Below are 22,114 nucleotides of genomic sequence, written 5' to 3' on the forward strand. Positions count from 1 at the left end.
AAATAGTTCAGGAGGCAAAAATGAAGTTCTTGACCTTCGCTCATTTCCTGGTACCCACAACCCACCAGACTCTGGATGCTCAGCTCAAGGAGAATCTCACTATGATTGTCATAAATATTTGCAAAATTTTGTCCAATAGATGTTATTCTTATTTCCATGACACTAACTTTTGTTATTTTCTCTGACTTAATTATTTGAGTCTATTTTGTTTTGGCAAGAATGGCTACATCGACCAGGACACCACACTGTAATGTTTTCCATATCTTATTAGTTTTTTCCTCAGTAAAAATGGGGAATTAAATTGGCGTTCAAAAAGCAACTTGAGCTAGTCTGGTCTGGTGGGCTGTCCTGGTTACAGCACTGGGAGGCTGCACTGGGAGGATTGTAAACTTGAGGCCAACCTAGTCCATATAGTGGAATCCTGTTTCAAAACCAAAACCAATTTAAAAAATTAACTAGTCTCCCCCAGATTTGAGGCCGGTTGGTTTTGATATTCTGTTCATCTTCAGAGTGGTTTCATTTTTCACTTCGTGTTATTTGCCCAAAGATGGTTCTAGGTGAGTTCTCCAAATGGCTCTCAGTGGAGACAACAGCATATGCAATTTTAAAGTCCAGTATTTGGAGCGGGGAAGATGGCTTAGCTGGTAAAGTGCTTGCCATACAAGCACGTGACCCTGCGTTTGGATAACCAGCACCTACATAAAAGTCAAGAATGGTGCAGATGCCTACGATCCCAGAGCTGGGCAGCCAGCCGGGAGGATCCCTAGGGCTCGCTGGCCAGCCAGGCTAGCCAGATCGGTGGGCTCCAGGGTCAGTGAGGGAGGGACCCTGTTTTAAAAAAACAAAATGGAGAGCAATTGAGGAAGGCATCCAGTGTTGACTGCTAGCTGCCACATATGTTTGTGTGCATGTGCTCACGCACCCACCTACCAACACGCGCACACACAAACATGCGCCTACACAAGCACCTTCTCCAACCCCGAAGGTCCAGTACTTAAGGCTTTGTCAGCTCGCCACAAAAACACGAGAAGACACGGTTTCTCAGCAAGGGAAGGTTGCAGCTTTACAGGGCCCAATCATGCATCATCGGATCTGGTGGCTTCTGAGAAGTTCAGCATTCACCGCGGCCCTGCCACGGCTCCAAGGGCTTCTCTCTGAAGCCCTGAGAACTAATAGGAGAGAGAGCCATTTTCTTTTGGAATGTAGACCCATGAAAAAAGCCTCAAGTTGTTTTGTTCATGGTATAAGAAAGTTAGGTTTGTTTTTTTTTTTTTTTTTTGATGAGATCAGTGCCACCCAGGTATAGGTGAAGATTGATTCAGGAGATAGAGTTCATCTCTGTGTTTTGTTTGAAGACAATGAATGAATGCAGATCATGTTTGTTCTCTCTGTCTGTCTATCTGTCTGCCTCCCTCCCCCTTCTTTCCTCTTTATCTCCCCCTACCCTGCCCCTGTGTGTGCATGTGTGTGTGTGTGTGTGTATGTGTGTGTGCATGTGTGTGTGTGCACACGCATGTGCAGGGTGTGTGCATTGTGTGTTTGACCGAGAGCTCCACCACTGTCCCCCTCACCCAGGAACTTCTCTGCCAAGTCACATCAACTCCCTCTTTCCGCGACTCCCCTGACTTTGTGTCTGTCTGTAATATACAGTATAATTTATAAAAGTGTGAGCAACTGTGGAATTGTTCTCCTAATAGATTCTGAAGATTCCAATTTCCATTCTGCCACACAAGACTGAAAATCCACTTGTGCTCACTTATCTGAATCTGCACCTCATCCCCGCGCTGCGCCGAGAAGCAGGTTCAGGTGCAGGTTAAAAGCACACACTTCCCTCCCGAAGACGGGGCTTATTAAATATCTCCCCACAATTAACATCACCATATCAATAAGAATTATCATTAGGTCCTGTCAATCAGGTGCTGAATTTTGCTTCAGGGAAACAAAACAATTTAAATTATGGCAAGCGCTCCCCTTCTTTTTTACATGCTTCTCTTTAAATTGGATAATTATGTGGCTTTTCATTAGATTCCTCTCAGCATTATAGATCACGATATTCACCCTTTGACCTTGCTGATGAATGTCTCTGGTGAAAACATGTGACGTGCAGTGTTCTAATGAGAACAAAATACGGAATAAGTGGAAATCTTGTATAATGAAAGCAGATAAGGCAAGGGGGAGGCACAGCAACCTTTAAGGTTGGTGAGCAAAATGTATTTGTAATGTGGCATGATATGGGCTAGAGATTAAAAGAGCTATTTTTGGTTCTAATAATGTGATGGAAACACTGTGGTTTTTTTTCTTTCTTTCTTTTTTTTTCTATCTTTCTTTAGTATCTAAAAAAGGAGAAGGACATTTTGGGGAAACGACGCGTTAGAAAACCCTGGTCTCGGCTGAATTGCATGTGCAGATGGAGCGAATCCACTGGCCTGAGGGGCTCAAATGACTCGCTGCATCTTTAACACCTGCGAATCGTAATCCTGGGTACCCCTCATTCCATTGCTGTCATTATGGGGGGGTTCAAATGGGACGGCAGCTTGGAAGGCAAACAATTGGCACTTGGGAGGTCTAATCTTCCAGGAGGCGGCAGAAGGGCAAGGGGAGGGAAAGGACATCCTGAAGATGTTCCCCTCCCTAAGAAACCCATTCTGCTGACACTGGGCCACCTTCCCATCTCCAGAGTCCCCGTGCTATGCTGTTAAGAAGGGATGGACCATCCTGCTGGAGGTCAAGGGGAGGCACGTAACCTCTCTTCCCCCGAAACTCCTGCTATGCCATCTTTCCTTCCCGCGAGTTCATGGATGACCCAAGCACAGCGCTGTTCCCAGAGGCTGAGGCTTTGTTGTTGAATCTTCCTTGATCTTGTAATGCATACAGAGACCATGGCAATGGGGAGTTTATTTCTTAGGTGTTCACCTGCCTGTGTGACTTCAGGTTACACCGAAAGAGCAGACTCTTAAGTCACTTATGCAAAATTATCTGACAACATAGGGTTGAGGTAGGAGTTACTGGACAAAACCCTGCATAGCAGCCTATGCTTATTTTGTGGCTGTAAGGAGGAGAGATGGGACTTAGTGTTTATTAAACTTCTTTCATGCTGAGTGCCCTGCTTTGATGTATTTTTCCTCCTTTAATTCCCCCATCAAACCTTATTATGCCATTTTATGATTTAGGAAATGGTCAGCTCAGACTCAGGATGACATGACAGAAGGGCTGGGATTTGACCACAGGCTGGGTCATCTCCCAAGACCACATGCTTCACGTTGAAGGTTCCTTGGAGCAAACCCACTGACGGCCTCCTGAGTCCCATGGCTTTACCTTAATCTCCTCCAGCCTGCCTTGCCAGGCCTTGATGGAATTAGCTTGGATTACCATGGACTTAATATTACTACCATCAATCTTGCTAGTTGTACAATGTGCTTCCTTAGTAGAAGACACGCAAGGAAAGAAACCACTGCTTCCATAAATTGATTTCTTCTGGTGAATTCCAGTAGAGGCCAAGAATTTGCAATAAGTGATGTGTGTATTTAGAGAGGATTAAGAAGCCAGCCGGGTTCAAAACCATGGTTCTTCCTGTTTATCTGTAGATCAGATCTGCTTAAGGTAAAATTGACCCCCGGGTCTTCATGCCTGACCCCTGCCAGGTGGATTTCCATGGAGACATGTTCACTGTTAGCAATCCTTCATTCCACAAGAGCCTGCCAGGGAGAGAAATAGCCAAAGTCCATTTTGAGCTTTCAGCCTGAGATTTACCTGAGATTTGTCATGGGTGCTGGGGCAATTACTGGCATACAGGGCAGAAGAAGAGCGAAGAGGCCAGACTTTGCTCACATTGTCTGCACATCAGTCACTGGGTGGGGTTGCCTTGCTTTGTACTGGCAGTTCAGCTGCCCGGAAGAGGGAGCAGGGAGCGTGCAGCTTTTTCTTAGCCACGCATATGCTGAGACACTGGAAACGATGGAGGGCAGCAGCTGCAAGGCTTTTGGGGGATGCTTCGGGAGGCATCCGCCCCTTAAAATTCGATGAGGAAGGGGCTACTATTCTTCTGATGCATCAACCCTTCAATGGAAACTGGATCCAAGAGTCACACGAAGGAATCCCCCAGCCCATACTCTCAAATGCCACCAACTTGAGCAGCTGACAACAGATCTGAGAGGGTTTGGATCAGAAAGGAGGAACGCTGTTTGCCGTGGTGGGAAGATGGAACGAGGGACCGGCTGACACCAGGGGAGTAGAAGCTACCATGGAGGATTCTGGGCCTCCTGGACACACGCTTTCGGTGCATTTCCCACTGATGTGAGCAGTAGACTCGGGACAGCTCTCCAGGGTCCAAGTCCTGAGGGAAAGAATGCACCCTCTTCCCGTTGTGCCCCTAAAACCAGTTTCCTTGTCCTCATGGAGCATTCGCTGCCAGCCTTTGGCTGGCCTGATATAGCCCAGGAGTACTTGCCAACAGAATGCTTGCAGGAGATGGAACTGACTCGGGGTGATTTAGAGACTGGCTTTCCCCACAGACCTGGTTCCTGGCCAGTCTGGCCTGCCCATGAAGAGGAGGGCCAGTTCCCACTGTGTTGAACACTTGGCAAGGAACCCAAGGCCACCCAAAGAGTGGAAACACGTCAAACTGATGTGGGCTAAGAGATCCTCAATGAAAAATTGTGACCACAGTCTCTTCCACCTTGACATATTTCACATCCTTTTGTTGTTGTTGTTTGTTTTTCCAGGACAGGCTTTCTCTGTGTGTCCTTGGCTGTCCTGGAACTCACTCTGTAGACCAGGTTGGCCTTGAACTCAAAGATCCATCTGCCCCTGCCTCCGGAATGCTAGGATTAAAGGTGGGATTAGAGGTGTGTGCTGCCACACCCGGTTTCCACGTTGTTTTTTAATGCATTGCTTAGAGGCATCACACACACACACACACACACACACACACACACACACACACACACACACACACCCCTTGTGTGCAATCAGCATTACTATCCATCTTTCCATCATTTATTTGGATATAGTCTTACTATATAACCCAGGCTAGTCTGGAACTCTCTACGTACTCCAGGCTGGCCATGAGTGTTGTGATTTCAGGTGTGTGCCACTATACACGATGAAACTTTTTCAGCAGTGTAAATGGAAGCTTTGCATACCTACCAGTCCTCTCCCAAAGCTCCCGCCATTCTACCAGTAACTTCTATTCCTCTTCTGAATCTGGAACTGGGTGAGTCTAGGTACGGACTCTATGTGAAACCACAGGACACTTATGCCCTTGTGCCTGGTAGGTTTCATCAGCTGGATGTTTTCAAAGTTTATTGACTCCTGTTCTTTTTGAGAACTGGGCAATATTCCATGGTAAGTGTGTGCTACACTTTGTTTATCCACCTGCTGATGGACATGAAAGTTGTTTTGACCTTTGGGGTCTGGGACTGGTGTTGCTGTGACAGAAATGCTATGAGCATCTGCTCAAGTCCTGCTGTCAATTATTTTGAGTTTTGAGCATTTATTCTTTCTATAGTGTTCTATGATTTTTTTCAGAGCACACCAACATATTTGCTGAACCGTAAGAAGTAGCTAGGTAGGTAGAGTCTTTTTATTTTTATTGGCAGTAAACTAAGGCTTCAAGAAGTAAGTGGGGGGGGGAGCTGGATTCAAACTCTGACCTTCTAACAAGTATAGGGCTTCTCTGGTCACAGAATACACAGTGTGATGGTTGTAGTGAGGTCCCCCATAATCACTGCCTTCCCCCACATTCTGGCACAGGGCAGATCCAGAGTGAGCAGAATGGGCCCTTCATGGACACTCAGTGAAACACACTTGGTAACTTGGATTAGAACCCGAGTGAGCCTTGTGTAAGTCTGTAATGTCTCCAAGGGAGACCCGTTAGTTTGATGACTGATAGTGGGCCACTGTGGCAAAGCGGACCGCCTCAGGTACTCCATACCCTCTCCTAGGCCAGTGCCTCTGTGAGCATTCTGAGGGGATGGCCCAGGGCCTGTGTGAGCCTGCTGAGGGGGATGGCCCAGGGCCTGTGTGAACCTGCTGAGGGGATGGCCCAGGGCCTGTGTGAGCACACTGAGGGGATGGCCCCAGGACCTCTGAGGTGCACCTGTCAGAATCCCAAGTTCACAAAGGAACACTTAACCTCTGATGCTTGTCCTGTAGTTACTGTAAAGCAAACTCCAGGTTCATCCTGCTCTGATTGTTTAAGAAGATATAAGTCACAGCCCAGGAAGGAAAAGGAAATCTCTCAAGAGTTTTATGAGCATTGTCATAAAGTAATATGAACGAAAATACCAAGACTGTTTCTTATGGTAAAGTACCAAGAGAAGTAACCCGGGAGAGGCTGGTCCATTCACGCTGGACCCAGTTCTTCAGAGTCAGCCTCATCCACAGCAGGTCTGCAGGAGCCTGGGTGCAGCCAGAGCCACCATAATGGATTACTCATTGGTCTTTCCTGCCTTTGTTGTGGGTGAGAAGCCACTCAGGGACCAAGGAAAGCTGAACTTCAGCACCAACCAACCAGAGGCCCATGGCCTTAGCCATCCTGTTTGGAGAGAAATATGAAATAAGATGCAAACTGAGCTTCTCAGGGTGTCTGGAGGTTTAGCCAATTTTATTTTAGCGGATTTATTATGATTATCTATCATTGTTATTATTTACCTTAGACAGACAGGGAAGGTGGTAGAATTCATGCGAATTGCACGTATTTATAAGAATGCATTGGAGGAGAGGTAGACAGACAAGCAGCTTCAGTGGACTGCCCTTTCTCTACCCTCCGACCCCATGTGTTTTGGAAAGTTCGCAGGGAAGCTGCTGGGCTGAAAGTTCCAGGAAACACTGGCATTCGTCAAACATCGACTAATTACTGGAACCGGTTGGATAATTACTAGCGCTCGCTGCCACTCTCCTCAGCAGAGACTGGGGCTGAATATGCTCCAAGTCTGGACTGTTAAAGATGAACCCCAATCGACAGAGCCCCGAGTAATGGAGAATACTGCGGAGAGCAGCCCCTTTAGAGATCCCTGCCAGCACCCACACATAAAGATGCGGCAGAACCACACGCACAGCTAAAGGCTTTGATCAAAGCGTGATGTGGCCATTCTGCCTGTGACACCCTCCTCTCATCATTTGAAGTTAAGTCGTTTGGCTTTTCAACGAGGGCATCCTTTTTATTTTACAGCATGCAGTATATTTGTAACAGCTTGTCATTTTCCTAATCCAGCTCACCACCCTTGCAGGATGGAAAAGGAGTGCTGTAAATGGAAGATGGTGCGTGTGTGTGCACGTGTGTGTGCATGTGCGCCCATGTGTGTGCATGTGTGTGTATGTGTGTGCGTGCATGTGTGTGTGCATATGTGTGTGTGTGTGCGCGCGCGTGCGCGCGGCGCCAAGGGCAGCCCGTCTCTCTGTGGGCTTAGGTGAGAAAGGAGGAGGGAGAGGAAGGTGGAGGGCTTAAACAGCTCTAAACAACCCAAGGGCCTTCCTTATCTGTGCTCATTCTTGATCGAGCATCTCTGGGAACAGGACTAGCTCTCAGGTTAAAGGTCATCTCAGAGCGATACTAAGGTCATCTTCTGAAAGGAGGAAAAGCGAATATGATGTTTATTAACAGGTACTCTGCCAAGCACTGCCCATTCCACACGATGTCCCCATTAGAGAATTGTTGTCGACAATGGCAACAGCAACAACAACATGATGAAATGGATCAGTCAGGAACGTGCCCGCGTACAAGTGGGGGTCCTCAGCACCCACTAACAACTTGGCACAACAGTGCACCTGTGGTTTTTTCTTTTTTTTTAAATTAACATTTTCCTCTTTATTCTCCTGACCAGTTTCCCTTCTCTCCTCTCCTGTTCCCTCTCCTGACTCCCATTTACCCCCCCTCCTCAATCCTCCCACTCCTCCTTCATCTCCATTTAGAAAGAGGCTTGAACAGAGCATGGCACATCAAGTTGAGGTAGGCCTGAGTCACCCCCCCCCCCCCATAAAGGCTGAGCAATCCATCAAGGGGAACAGGTTCCCAGCTGTGCACCTTTGGAACCTCAGCACTGAGGAATCGAGAGGGAACTGTAGGCAGGCAAATCTCTGGAACTGGCTGGCCAGCCAGTCTAGCCAATTGGTGAACTCCAGGTTCGGTGAGAGACCCTGCCTCAAAGAAACAAGGTGGGCTACAACTGAGGACACCCAACACTGCCAACTAGCCTTCACATGCACAAAGATACGGGTACATACATATTTACATGCACACATATAAGAATACATTAAATACACACACACCCCTTAGATCAGAGGGATTTAAAAAACACTTGGCTAAAATCTCATAGTAAGAACACAGAAGAGCCGAGATCTGATGTCCCAGCCATACCCTCTCCCAGCTGATGGTGGGGAGCGTGGCTTATGGTCTGTTAATTTTGTTTTGGAGGGAGGCAATGAGGCAGCAGCTGGCATCAGACCATGCCTTCCCTAGGCAAGGGATGAGAGGGCAGAGATAACCTCATCTTGGTGGACCTGAGGGACTTGAGGGTGGAGGGAAGGCAGATGCCAGCAACACTGTGTGTTCAGAGTGGTTTGCACAGCAGCATCCATGGGACCAATGAGAGCCTGGCATGCGCCACTTAACTGTGGACAGCTGGAGCAGAGGTAGGCTCTGAGGTTTCCTCACAGATGGCAGATGCTTTCAGAGTAGATTCAAATGAATGCTGTTTGCTTGACAAATATTTATCGAGCTCTTATTTTACTTGGGTATTGACATAGGAGTGAGCAGAACCAAGTCCGTTCCTTAAATCTGGTCTCTGGTCTAGTGGCAAGCCAGGAGACAATCTTAACCTGAAACATCTGCATTAACAAGCAGGCAGTAATAAGGTGGAGGAGGTGAGGTTGCTGGCCTGGCGTGTGTGTGTGTGTGAGTGTGTGTTCATAGAAAGTGGATAACGAAGACCTGATGAATAAGGTGACCTGAAGCTGGGCCTGGACTCCCAACCGAAGGAACAGGGAGCACAGATCATGAGGCAGATACATGGTGCGTTTGAGGCACAACAAGGGACTAGTGTAGCTGAGCAGAGGGAGCGGAGGGAAGGAACTGTAGATGTGGGTCAAAGAGGCAGACAGGGCCAAAAAATATAGAATTCTTCAGGCCGTTGTGACTGTACGTTCTGGTCCATTAGTTTTGTTTTGGAGGGAAACAACGAGGCTGCTGGATATTTTGTTTGTTTAAGACAGAATCATTCCCATACCATGTAGGCTGCCTTCAAATTGTGGTCCTCCTGCCTCAGCCTCCCATATGCCACCATACTGCTTGGATGTTGAGCTCTTCTTATTTTGAGGCATCTGGGAAGTCACTGGGTTTTGAGCAGAGAGGTGGCACCATTTGGCTTTTATTTTGAAAGCCTTGTTCTGGCTACTATGTTGAGAAAAGCCTGTATTAGAACAAGGGCGAAGGCACACAACAAGTCGTCAGGCTGTTGCAGCCGTCCAGGAAGGTGGGAAGATGGTATCTCAGTCTAGATATAGTTTGGAAATTGAGTCAGTGGGGCTGGGATGTGAAGGTATGACAGGCATCAGTGACTACGGCCAGTTCCGGAAAGGCTGGGAGAAGAAGACAGTAACTAAGAAGGCTACTGACTGGGTATTTTGTGTGTAGATGAGGATGGGAGGTAGAGTAGGCACAGAAGTCTGTCTTTGAAGCTATTGAGTTTGAGATGCCTTAACATCCCTGCAGAGATCTCCCAGAGTCGAGGGTGTTGGAGGCCGGTGATTTAATGTTGGGACTTACTTTAGCTAGAGGAGTTGGAGATCAACTAGGGATATAGTTTAGACAGAGGAGAGGTCCAAGACTCATCCTGGGGAGGTTGAAACAGAGAAGCAACCAGATAGAGCCTGAGAAGGAGCAGAATCCTGGGGACCCAGAGAAGGGAGCTTCAAGAGTGTGGGCCTGGAGAGAACAGAGACTTTCCTATCATACCCGGCACTATGGGAGTGGAGACAGATTTGTTAGGGTGGGCAGTTAAAGCAGGAAGGGGAGGAGAGAGAGAGGGGTCAACCAGTTAGTGTAGACAGAGCCGCTGAAGGAGAGCTCTACGAAGAGGAGCAGGGAGAGCTGAGAATATAACCCTGAGCTAGCCTGCTTGTCTGGCAAGTTCGATTCCTAGTGAGAAAGTGGGCAAGAGCTAAAATGTGAGCTCCAGAAAGGCTTTTGATTCTGTGACTGCGGAGTGACAGAGAGGAAAAGCCGTAAGCATGTTGCTTCAGAAGGCAGAGGCAAGAACGAGGATGGCCGATGGGTAGGAAAGGTCAGTGCTCTGAAAGTCAGTGGGGAGCAGGACCAGGAACAGGGCAGATGTGAAGGAGGAAGGTCAGGAGGCATAGGGCAGCTGCTGAGAACAGGGTGAGACAGAGGCCGGAAGGCCGAGAGAGAAACATGGACACGGAAGTCATCTGAAGTCATGGGAATATGTGGGCAGAGCTGAGGTGAAGGCTCGCTTCGAGTGAATGGCAGGGAACAAGAAGCTAGTGCAATTGAAAGGGAATTTAAATGCAAAGGCTCCAGTCTTTACAAAGGCAGAAATAACCCTGGTACCCTTTGCCATTTCCTCTACCAAGTCACTTGTAGTCTGCTTTTGCCTCCTTTTAACACATTCTAAAACACAAAGCCAATCCAATGAAAAGAGATAAAATTCTTTTAAAGGTGTGTATCTTCTTCTCCAAACCCTCCAAGGGTTCCCTTAAGTTAGAATTCAAACTCCAGCTAGGTTCCCAGAGCTGCTGACCCTGGATGTCCCAGCTGACTGTCCACTGGTCCTCCACAGAAGCCCTGCCCTCCTCCTGGCTGCCCTTCTTCCCATTCCTGCCAGCACCCGTGTGAGCTAGTGGGCTGAAGCTCATAGTCCCTCCACCTGTCCTTTGCCCAGGCATCTGGCCTTCTGAGCTCATGTCTCCTGACAGCCCCAGCCTGCCTTTCTCTGCCTTTACATGATGCTCCGGGCAGAGCAGACGCTGAACACTGGGTTCTTTCTGAGTATTTTACACGGAGTTCTTGTTCCTTACCTATGTTGGATGAGTCTGAGGTCAGGGACAGCTCTCCTTCTATCACTGAGAAATACGACATGATCTGATCAAGGCCCCCAAAGGAGGCAGGACTGGTAGGTTCGTCTCAGGCAGGGCCCCAACTTCCTACCTATCGTCCTGGCAATGAACGTTTGCAAATTCTAGCAAGCCATTATTTACAGAATGTCCCCAGGTCAGAACAACCTGTGACTGTCTCCAGCCTCCCCTCAGCAGCTGTTCAAATGCTGCATGGGTTTAAACCGGAGCGGAAGGCCCCACGAGGCAGGCCGGGTGTTGCTACTTCCTCCAGGATGGTTGCTGATGCAGAGATCTTCAGCATCCCACAGCTGGCAGGGAGGTCACCCTTACAGAGGCTTCTCTACCCCCTGGGTGGCATCAAATTGAGCCCCACACAGTTATTAGAGGCATAATGGGATTCATTTCAGCCAAGACTGCCTGGCTGGGGCCAAGCTTATTTTAATTTTCAATGTTAATAAACTCATGGCGAGTGCCTTCTCCACACCCATGTGCCACACACCTCATTTCTTCTGCCCATTAGGCAATTTCCAGGGGTGCCTCTGTTCCCGGCACCTCTTAACCATGGAGCAATTATGCTTATTTGGAGAAGGATGACGGAGCTTGGGGGGGGGAGGTAAATGCAGTGGTGAAGATCCCTCCTCCCGCCACCATCAGGTGCGCCCTGGGCACCTCCCTGTGGGAAGAAACCAAGGCTGAGCCTCCAGTCCTTACAAAAGCAGAAACAGCTGCTGATCCCCTCTCGAGTCCCTAGGCATGCCACCTGAGCCGGCCCTGGCTGCCCTAGGCCTCCAGGTCTCTGTGCTGGGCTCTGAAAACAGCCCATCCAGCCTGGGGAATGAGCTGCTGACGGTCTGCATTTATCTTTAACCGGGGAAGTTTTCAATAGGTCTTAAGTGTGTGTTAGCGCATGGAGAGTAATGATCCCTTTATTTACAAAGTTGTTTAATTCCTCACTTTTGTGCTCCTTCTGGGTCTGAGCAGATTTTTCATTTACCAAGTTACGCGGGCGCTTTTCACAGCCACTTAAACAACCCTGTCTCTCCCATTCCCTCCCAATCTGATTGAAAGTGGAGCAAAGTGATTGCCCATGAACTTAGGCTCTGCTGCAAAATCTTCCTGGGTCTGCAGAATGGTTCGTATGAAGGGACAATGAGACCGGGTGTGCCCTGGAGCCAAGACCAGGCCATAGCTCTGCACCAACATGGCGTTCCCTACTGCTCTGAGATGGCCTCAGCTAGCCCGATGGTCCTTCTCTGCCTGACCCTAGTGCTTGCCTGCTTGTCTTTTATGTCTCTAAGTCTCTGTCCTGCTTGACAAGTTTCAATAAGTTCCAATCACTTGTGCCAGCTTGTGCACAAAAGTCTTTTCAGAACCCAGCAACTAGGGGTTCCTGGGTGAGAGATTTCCAAGCTGAAGTTTCCTATCTCTTAACGGTTGTCATTTCACGTTAGTGGCTTGCAACTGGCTACTTTGTATGTTTACCTTTTACATCTGTTTATTTATTTTGGGTGTGGGATGGGATCAGGGGGTGCTTGAGTATGAGGCACTTATACGGAGGTCAGAGAATGACCTCGGGGAGTCAGTTTCTCTTTCCACCATGCGGGTCCAGGGAAATCTAACTCCTGGTCAGTGGCAACTGTCTGTACTCACAGGCCCATCTCGTTGGTGCACAGTTTGGTTTTGGAGGCAAGGTCTTACCGTTGTACAGGATGGTCTCAGCTGGACTGGCTGGCTCCAGCCTCCAAGTAGCTGCGATTGTAGACACCACTACCACACCCAGATAGCAACTTGGTACTTTTCACAGAGATCAAAAAGAAGAGTACAGCACAGGGAACATTGGAGAGCACTATGCCTGGTGACAGGGACTACACTTCCCTGGGGTCCTGGGGTCTTGTTTGAATTTGTTCTTCCTGTGAATAACACTGTGTCTCCAGTTTGCATCAGGCTGAGTTCTCAGGACCTGATTTCAGCATGTGCTTCTGTCTGTATCAGCTTGGAGATGAGTTTCCCATTGCTGAATTCAACCAGCCACTGATCAAAGAAAGCATCTGTACACAACACATGGACTTTTTCTCCTCACTATTTCCCAGCAATCCAGTACATTTGTGCAGTGCCCATCTTATAGGAGATGCAAGTAATTTAGAGATGACTTAGAGTACAAGAGAGGATATGTGCTGGTCACAGGAAAATGTCAGATGCTGTTTTCCATAGGGAACCTTGTATCTGCAGGTTTTGATATCCACTGGGCCCTGGAAGGAGTGCTTGAACTTACATATTTACAGTGGCTCACAATACAAAATCTACCTCTTACTCTACCTCTGTGTAAAGGATCTTGGAGGCATCCTGATTCTGTGAGCTCCCAGCATAACCCAGGACCCATGCATTCCTGATCTACTTTGGCTCAAGGCCCTCACCAGCCAGTCTGGATGCTGATTCCAGTCTTTGGTACCCTTTGTTGCACAATGCTTGCCCAACAGGATCATTGTTGCTTTAAACATCGCTTCCCAAGCTCTGACTGGAGAGATAGCTCAGTGGTCAGGAGCACTCCATGCTCTTCTAGAGAACCCAGGTTGGGTTCCCAGCACCCACATGTTAGCTCACAGCTGTCTGTAACTCCAACTCCAAGTTATCTGACTCTCTGTCCTGGTCTCCACCAGCACACACACGGCACTTTTGCAGTATATAAATGCCAAGGACTTGAGTAAAAAGAGACATGAATAAATTGAAGATATATAATAAGATAAAACTAAAAATAAGATAACCTTTGAAAAGAAAAAGCCCAGACAAGACGTCATAAGACGAAGAGCCTCCAAAGATGCCACTGAGTTGGTTTTCTGTCGGCCATCTGCTGCTGGTTGTGCAGTCTTCCATTAAGAGTAGGTTCCCCCACACCCCGGTGAGCGTTCATTAGAAGAAACTAAATTTTCATTTGCAGGGGGTTGTCAGTTGGAGATAGGTTCTGGGTTAGGGATAAGGGCATATGTCCACTTCTTTCAGCTCTGGGATCCCATCTGATGCAGACCCGAGCAGGTCCCGGGCATTCTGTCTTAGTCTCTGTGAGTTCATATATATATGCTGACCCTGTTGATTTAAAGGGTCTTGTTTTCTTGGTGTTCTATACCCACTCTGGCTCTTCCATTCTTTCTGCCTCCCCTTTCATAGAGTTCCCTGAGCCTTGAGGGGAGGGATTTGATGGAGACATCTCATTTAGGATTGAGTGTCCCAAGGCCTCTTGCTTTCTGCATATTTTCCAGCTGTGGGTCTCTGTATCTATTTCCATCTATAGCAGGAGGAAGCTTCTCTGATAACGACTGCACAAGAAGACACTGATCTACGGGTATAGTAGAATGTTGTTTGGGTCATTTTATTAAAGCTGCCAGGAGTCGTTTATTAGCAGAACAGTGGTATTTCGTTTTCTCTGGATCTAGTCTCAGGTGTGGTCGCCCAGGCAGTGTAAGGTATGGGTTCCATCTCATGGATGGGGTCTTAAGTCAAATAATATATTTGTTGGTTACCCCCACAAGCTTTGGATAGTATCTGTATGATAGCTACAGATAGAATTGATTTAGTCCTCTGTGAACAAACACTCTTGGTAACCTTACATTCAAAGAGGGTCTTGAGTTTAGACTTCCCACAACATCTTAAACAGAAGGTGCCATCCCAGCTTGCAAAGGAGGGAGGCAATGGACAATCCTGCCTAGCTATGACATGTAAGAAACGTAACAATATCAGTGTGGTGTGACGACCCTAAGGGCATTAGTGGTGTGCATTCCGTGGCTGTAACCAACAACTCTCTGACGAATGGATGGGGCATTTCCTCTGTGTAGTGAGAATTGGAGGAGACTATGGTTCCTATTGGGTAGGAATAGGGATGATAAATACTCTGAAACTTGAAGACAGCCCTACCTAACCTGCTGGTTGTCTAGGGGAAAACTACACAGGATCAGCTCTCCAGGGTAGCACCATCAGTCCTGGGTTGGCTGCAGTGTGTGGTCAGCAAGAGGAAGTCGGGAAAGAGTGGAGAAAAGCATAGCTCAAACCTTTAGACTTCCATTCAGAATGCTCAAGAACAACGTGGTGCTTTGTCCTCTCTCTGCCCAGATCGTTAGTGTGTCTCCACTGGTTTCTGACTCTGAGGTGAAGAGAAAAAGATGACTAATTATCAGCCTCTAACATAAACTTTAAAAAATATTATACTGTCATACAATAAATATTGTTTATCATCTTGATATTCCATACAGGAAGACATCATCCCCCATTTGGAAAATAACTGTTTCTTTTATTGTTTGAGGATGTCATAATGTACATGATGTGTTTTGATCAAATCTATCCATATTCCCTCATTCCCTCTCTTCCAGTTCCTCGCCTGCCTTCCTACCACTTTACCCTCCCAGCTTCATGTTTTACTTAAAAATTAAAAAAAAACCCATTGAGTTCATCCAGTGCTACCTGTATGTGCAGAGGTGTAGGGCCATCTGCTGCAGCATGGGTAGCCTCGGAGGACTGTATCCCTGAAGAAAACTGTCTCCCCCATCCTCCCAGCAACATTCATCACCAATAGTTCATCAGCTATTGGTGGACCTTCATGAGCCACCCTCCCTCATGCTGGGGTTTTGGTTGGCTTGACCTTGTGCTGGTCTTGTGCGTGTAGGTCACAGCTGCTGTGAGTTCATGTGTGTAATATGTCAGACAAGTACTGTTTCTCTGTAGACACCCACTACCCCTGGCTCTTACAGTCTTTCTGCCTCCTTCTCAGAGATGATCTGTGAGACTTCGGTGATGACAGTGTGACATAGATGTCCTATTCACCGCTAAGTGGTCCACAGTCTCTTATTGTCTGCATGTTAAATAGCTCTGGGTTTCTCTGTTAATCATCATCTACTGAAAAAAGAAGCTTCTCTGATTATGGCTGAGTGATGCTCTAATCTACAGGTATTTTTTCACGTCCACATTTTGTCTACAGTATGACTTTAAAAATAAGATTTTATTTTATGTGTATCATTGCTTCGCCTGCATGTGTTGACGTATATGTGTACATTGACAGAGGTAAGGCAGAAGAGGGGGTCAGATCCTCTAGTACTGGAATAATGGGTGGTTGTGAGTCACCACGTGGGTTCTGGGAACTAAACCCAAGTCCTCTACAAGAGCAGTAGGTGTTCTGAACCACTGAGCCGTCTCTCTAGCCTTCTACACCAGGACTTTCAATAGTTACATCTCATTGCCACACACAGAGATGCTGCATTTTGCCTAATCAACTCTCTTCTTCTCCCAGACATTTAAGCTGTTTCCACTATTTTGTGTTTCTGGTACTGTATCGAATACATCTTATGCTATACCCCAATACATACTTATGCTTTTTTGTGATGCATTCTTAGAATTGAGGTTTATGTGTGTATTTAAGTTTACTAAAAATTAGGTCTCTGTGAGTTCATGTGTGTCTTGGTCCTGCTATGTTTAGAAGACCGTGGTGGTCCCTGACCTTCCTGACTCTTCCAATCCTTCTGCCTCCTCTTCCACAGGGTCTCTTGAGCCCTGAGGGGAGGGAATTGATGAAGACACCCCATCAAGGATGGAGTGTTTCAAGGTCTCTCACTCTCTGCACACTGTCCAGCTGTGGGGGTCTCTGCATTTGTCCCTGTCTACTGTATCAGGAAGCCTCTCTGATGATGGCTGAGAAAGACATTGATCTATGGGTAGAGCAGAATGTCTTTAGGGTCATTTTATTGCTACATTCCTTTAGCAGAACAGTAGCATTTGGTTTTCCCCCGTGTCTCTGGCCTATCTAGTCTCAGGTTCTTGTCGGGGATGGTTCCATTTCATGGAGTGGGCCTTGAGTCAATCAGATTTTGTTTGGTTACTCCCACAAGCGTTGTGCCATCCTTGTAATAGCTCATCTGGCAGGCAGGTCACCGCTGTAGATAGAAGGGTTTGTAGATGTGTTGATGTTTACCTTTCTCCTTTGGAAGCCTGCAAGGGCACCTTCCAGTACTTGAACACTAGTCTGTGGGGTGAGGGCTCCAGGCAGCACCTGCTCAACTCCTCCATGTTCACTGAGTTGTGCAGATGTTGTCTTCAGCAATAGGGGCTTACCATGAGTGTGTGGAGAGCAACTAATAGCCTTGGCAATAGCCTTGTGGTTTTGGGGTTCCCATTGAATGAACCCCTTTGGCCAACAACTCAATTAGATATAATAGATTCATGGAACTGGAGACTTCATTTGGTGACAAGAAATATCCAGTTGGGGTTCTGTCTCTCTGTTCTTTGGTGATTCTGCTTAGATTGTCTTCATATATGTAGATATTTTAGGAAGTTTCTGCTGTATTATGTTTCTATACTATTCTTCAAATGGCTCTAAATTTTAGCTGTGTCTTCCTTACCCTTTCCCTCCCTATTTGATCCTCCCATCTCAGCCCCACCCCTATCCATCCATAACTATATATCTATTTTCCCTTCCTAGGGAAGTCCAATTCTCCCCCTAGGCCCTTACTTTATACCTAACCTCTGAAGTTATATGGAATGTAGCTTGCTTATCAAAAATTTGACAGCTAACACCCACATGTAAGTGAATACATACCATATTTGTCTTTTTGGGTCTGGCTTGCCTCACTTAGGATGATTTTTTTTTCTAGTTCCATCCATTTTCCTACCTGCAAATTCTATAATTTAATTTTTTTTTTTGAGACAGGGTTTTGCTGAAGTTTTGGAGCCTGTTCTGGAACTAGCTCTTGTAGACCAGGCTGGCCTCAAACTCACAGAGATCTGCCTTCCTCTGTCTCCTGAGTGCTCAGATTAAAGGCATGTGCCACCACTGCCTGGCTACTCATTATAATTGAATTTTTTTTAACAACCGGGTAATATTTCATTACGTGAATGTAACACATTTTCTTTGCCCATTCGCCCACTGGCATCTAGTTTGTTTCTAATGTTTGACTATTATGAATAAGATAGCAGTGAAAATGGCTGAACATGTTAGACTTTTTAAACTTGATAAGCTTTGACACAGACGTGCTTCAATGAGACCATTACCACTATGGGAGTGTGAACCTTGGGCCCCATTGCAACCTCCTCCCTCCTGATGGCTCACCCTCCTGTACCTCAAGGGGTGTTCCTACTATATTCTGACCTACTGACTGTCACTAGGGATTGGTTTGCTTATGGCGTCTTGTGTAAGTGGCAATATGCAATACATCTTCTTTGTCTGCCTTCTTTCACTCAGCATATGTATTATGAGAGTTGTTTGTGTTGCCAAATGTGCCGACTCTTGTACAGCTGGAGCACACCCTGTCCATCTGTTCTTACAGTGATGGCTCTCTGGGTTGTTTCCACCTTGAGGCTATTAGAAACGAAGCTGGTGTGAATATCTGTGTCCAAGGGGCTGTGCACATTTTCATATTCATTTTCTTTGGGTAACATTTAGGTCATATGCAGATGTATGCTTAACGGTTTAAGAAATTGCCAAACTGATAGAGTGGCTGTATCCAATTAAGATTTTCATTATTTAATTAAGGTAATGCAAGTGAATTTGAGTTAGTCTAAGGTGCTCGTAGGTCAAAGCACAAGACTATAAAGTAGCTGGGCTAGATGCCCTTGACATCATACATTTAGTCCCTGGCTCAGGAGGAAGCGGGGATGAACAGAAGTGACTTTCCCCAAGGTTTTTGGCTCACAGGCTGGTCTCTTTGCTTTTGCAACTTTGAAACTGGAGAGAGGTTATAGCTGCCGGTGGCACAGGTCTTTCAGAATTGGCCTTGTTTGCATTATTAAACTCGGGCATGGAGCACTGTGTGACATGGCGGTACCGGCAAGGGAGAATAGTCTAAAGGGGTTCAGAACTGACCACATAGCATCGCTACATCAACTCACAGGTGTGACAGAAGCGTTCCGTGGTCATTCATCCTCGGGACCTGCGACAGATCCCTCCAGTTCCTAAACCCACAGGTGCAGGCAAAGATTAAGACGATCAAGCCGTCCATTAAAACAGCGGCGCCCATTACCCCGCTCTACAGTGTACCTTCTGGTTCGCACCTCTGATTAGCATATTCATAAGTGTTGTCGCTAAGCAGTCTTCTTAAGTAAAGTTAACAAGTATATGTGCGCACTCTCTTGAAATCGCTTTGCTGAGTCTAAGAGGCTGTCACGGGGTTGCCAAAGCTGCCGCCTTAACCAGATTTCATCTCTGTGTGTCACCGCTCACGTCAAAGCGAAAATTCGCTGAGACACGAGTTGTCCTGCCTTCATCCCGAGCACCAGCCTGCCTGAGCCTCGTTCCACTTGGTTAAGCTTGTTATTTAAATTGTTAAAATTGAGACATTGGCAGTAAATTTCGGAGGAGATATAACAATTATTAAATACAAGCTGGGCTCTTGTACTTCAGAACACACCATGCCCTCCGTCCACCAGCAGAATTAGCCACAAATAATTTACAATGGTTTCTTTAAGGAGTGTGCCCTGTAGGACTTGGATGGCATTAAATCACAGTCTGTCCCCCACTGGGGCATATTTCCAACTTCAAGATGGATTTGGTTCCAGTCAGCAGAGTGGCAGCGTGCTCCAGGGGACCACCGATTAATGCCCATAACTCTTGAGGAGCTGAGAGAGCGAGAGTTCCAGAAGCTGCCTCCTGGCTATGGGCTTTGTGTTTAGGTGACTTTGTGCGTCAGGAGGCAGTGGGGTTGTGACCCAGGACAATTGCTTTGGAGGGTGGGGGGGGGGAGTAAGGCAAGGCCAAGGGGCTCTAAGAAGGACCTCATACCATTCACAGACCCCATTAAGGCCTTATAGAGCCACTTGACCTTTTACTGAATGTGCCCTGTGCCATGATCTACCTGTACTCCCTGGGCCAAGGTGAAGACCAATGGGCAAGAGCACAGGGATGAAGCTTGTGGGCTTCAGTAGATCCTCAGAGGCCTCATGAGTGGCTTTCCCTCATCTCTCTTCTGGTGAAGGAGCTCCAACAAGCACGACTTTCTTAGTCAGTGATTCACTCTGTTTACTTTGAGGTCAACAGCGATCTCCAGGGGACGCTGGTGTCGTTTAGCTCAAATGGCTCTTTTCCTCTGCACCTGTGGAGTCAGTAGGGTATAAACGTGATGCTTATCTTTCAGTTATGCCGAATTTTGCCGGATTCATTTCGGCCTGTTATTTATATTAAAGAAATAATTAAAACTTTCGAATTTGTCATTTAAAGTATAGAGAGAGCTTGCACATTTAATCCAATGTTCTGATTTTAAACATCAATCAGCCAAGAGCTGGTTAGGTTTTCACGATGTTTTGCCTCCAGATAAGAACATGAAGCCGTGAACTTAACAGGGACTATGTACAACCTTACTCATCGCAAATGAGCACACATCTCTTATGTTACCCCCTGGGCTGTTGTTGGCGGGTCTAGAAGCTGGTTTCGGCATATCTCACATCAGGTCTCTCCTCGGACCTGACCTGTGTGTACTGCTGCTGTTGCTTACTTGCTCCGTCTGGTTTCCTCCGGTTGGCTACCAGACGGTGACCCCTCACAGTGCCTGCCTCATGGCCGTCGATGGCCACCCTGTGGATATGGATGAGAAGACGACATGGAATCTCACAGGAGCAGTGTGGAAGTATGGGGAGTGTCAGTTAAGGCTCTGTGGGGAAACAGAGCCAATCGCGTGCTATGACTTGAGTACCTGCCTCAGAACCCATGTGTTGGAGGCTTAATCTAAGCCGACCAGTGTTGGGAGGCTGAGTCGAGTAAGAAACAATGGATTAATGTCACGATCATGGGAGCTGCTTGGTTGTTCCAAGAATGGATTTGTCTTCATTTGTCTCTTACTCGCACTCTCTGTCACTCTGCCCTCTGCCAGGGATGACGAAGCACAGAGGCCCTTGCCAGAGGCCAACCATGAGCGCTTGCTTTTTCTAGCTTCCAGAATCATAAGCCAAACTACTCTCTGTTCTCTCTAAATTGCCCGGTTTTCAGGTAGTCTGTTACAGCAGCAAAAAATGCATCAAAACTCTGTGCATCTATGCACCATACATACATACACTCAGGTTTACCATATATGCAGATATAACGTGCACATACATGTATGCTATGTTTACATACATGTGCATATAATGGAGGCTGGCAGGCCTAAAATCTGTAATGTGAGGCATTTTGAAACACCCTGGGACCCAGGGCAGCTGGTAGTGCAGCTCCACTCTGGAGACCAACTGTTATCTCGGATTTAATCACACATTCCGATGTGTAAAATTAACCACGACAAGGGGCAAACACCTGATGAAACAAAATCTTGACGTGGAGGTATGGGATAAAAGTTCTTGCCCCTCCCTACTCCCCAGCAACTCCCCGGTGCCCTGACAGGAGGGCTGACATCTGGAACCCAGAGGGCGGCCTGGAGACCAGCCTGGGCAGCTGGCAAGTATCTGGGCTTAGACCAGGGGGAGCCCAGCTCAGTGTTTCACCTCCTTACTGCTTTTATTCGCTGGCTCACTCCTTCCCCTTCCTGGCTACCTTGCACTCGAAGACTTTTTTTTTTTTTTTTTTTTTTCGCAGAAATCTGGGCTACTCACCTTCTTATCAACGAGGAAACCTTCTGAAAACTCCACGGAAGCCAGAAACCCTCTGAGCGCAATATATCCTTCCAGCTTTGCATTCTCCTAATTCTAAGACCCTCTTGCTGCAAAGGTTCAGCTAGTGCCCCCCGACCTGCTAAAACAGGCCGTAGATTATGGAGCAGGCTGCGAGTCAGGCACTGTCATTATCGCTCGCGCATGGATCCTGGACTTTAGCTTCATCAGCCTGACTCACGCCGACCAAATCAATCCTCTCTGTCTAGACAGAGCAATTTAACTTCTTGGTAACTTAGCAATTACATGGGGCTTATTTATAGAAGAATTTGTAAGTGCAGGACTTGAGGAACGGTAGGAAGAAAAGATAGGATTTCCACCCTCAACTTTACTAGTGGCCTGCCATGGATTTTGCTTACCCAGCTGAAAATATACTTACCAAACTAAATATATGAAATGTTTTACTATTATTATTATTTTAATTTTTGAGATTTTAATC

At 47.0% G+C, this 22,114-nt stretch overlaps 1 long non-coding RNA gene across 1 annotated transcript; it reads right to left on the reverse strand.

The window, feature by feature from the left end:
• Positions 1 to 6,283: 6,283 nt before the first annotated feature.
• LOC126509544 (uncharacterized) lies at positions 6,284 to 21,842 on the reverse strand. Its single transcript, XR_007594183.1, has 4 exons — positions 21,619 to 21,842; positions 19,899 to 20,135; positions 15,114 to 15,205; positions 6,284 to 6,535 (listed from the first exon to the last, which is right to left on the reverse strand). It is a non-coding gene; the product is annotated as an uncharacterized lncRNA (long non-coding RNA).
• Positions 21,843 to 22,114: the final 272 nt, after the last annotated feature.

The sequence above is a fragment of the Alexandromys fortis genome, unplaced genomic scaffold (genome assembly GCF_014885135.2).
Source record: "Alexandromys fortis isolate MF-2015 unplaced genomic scaffold, M_Fortis_MF-2015_v1.1 scaffold_93, whole genome shotgun sequence".
Taxonomy (NCBI): Eukaryota; Metazoa; Chordata; class Mammalia; order Rodentia; family Cricetidae; genus Alexandromys; species Alexandromys fortis.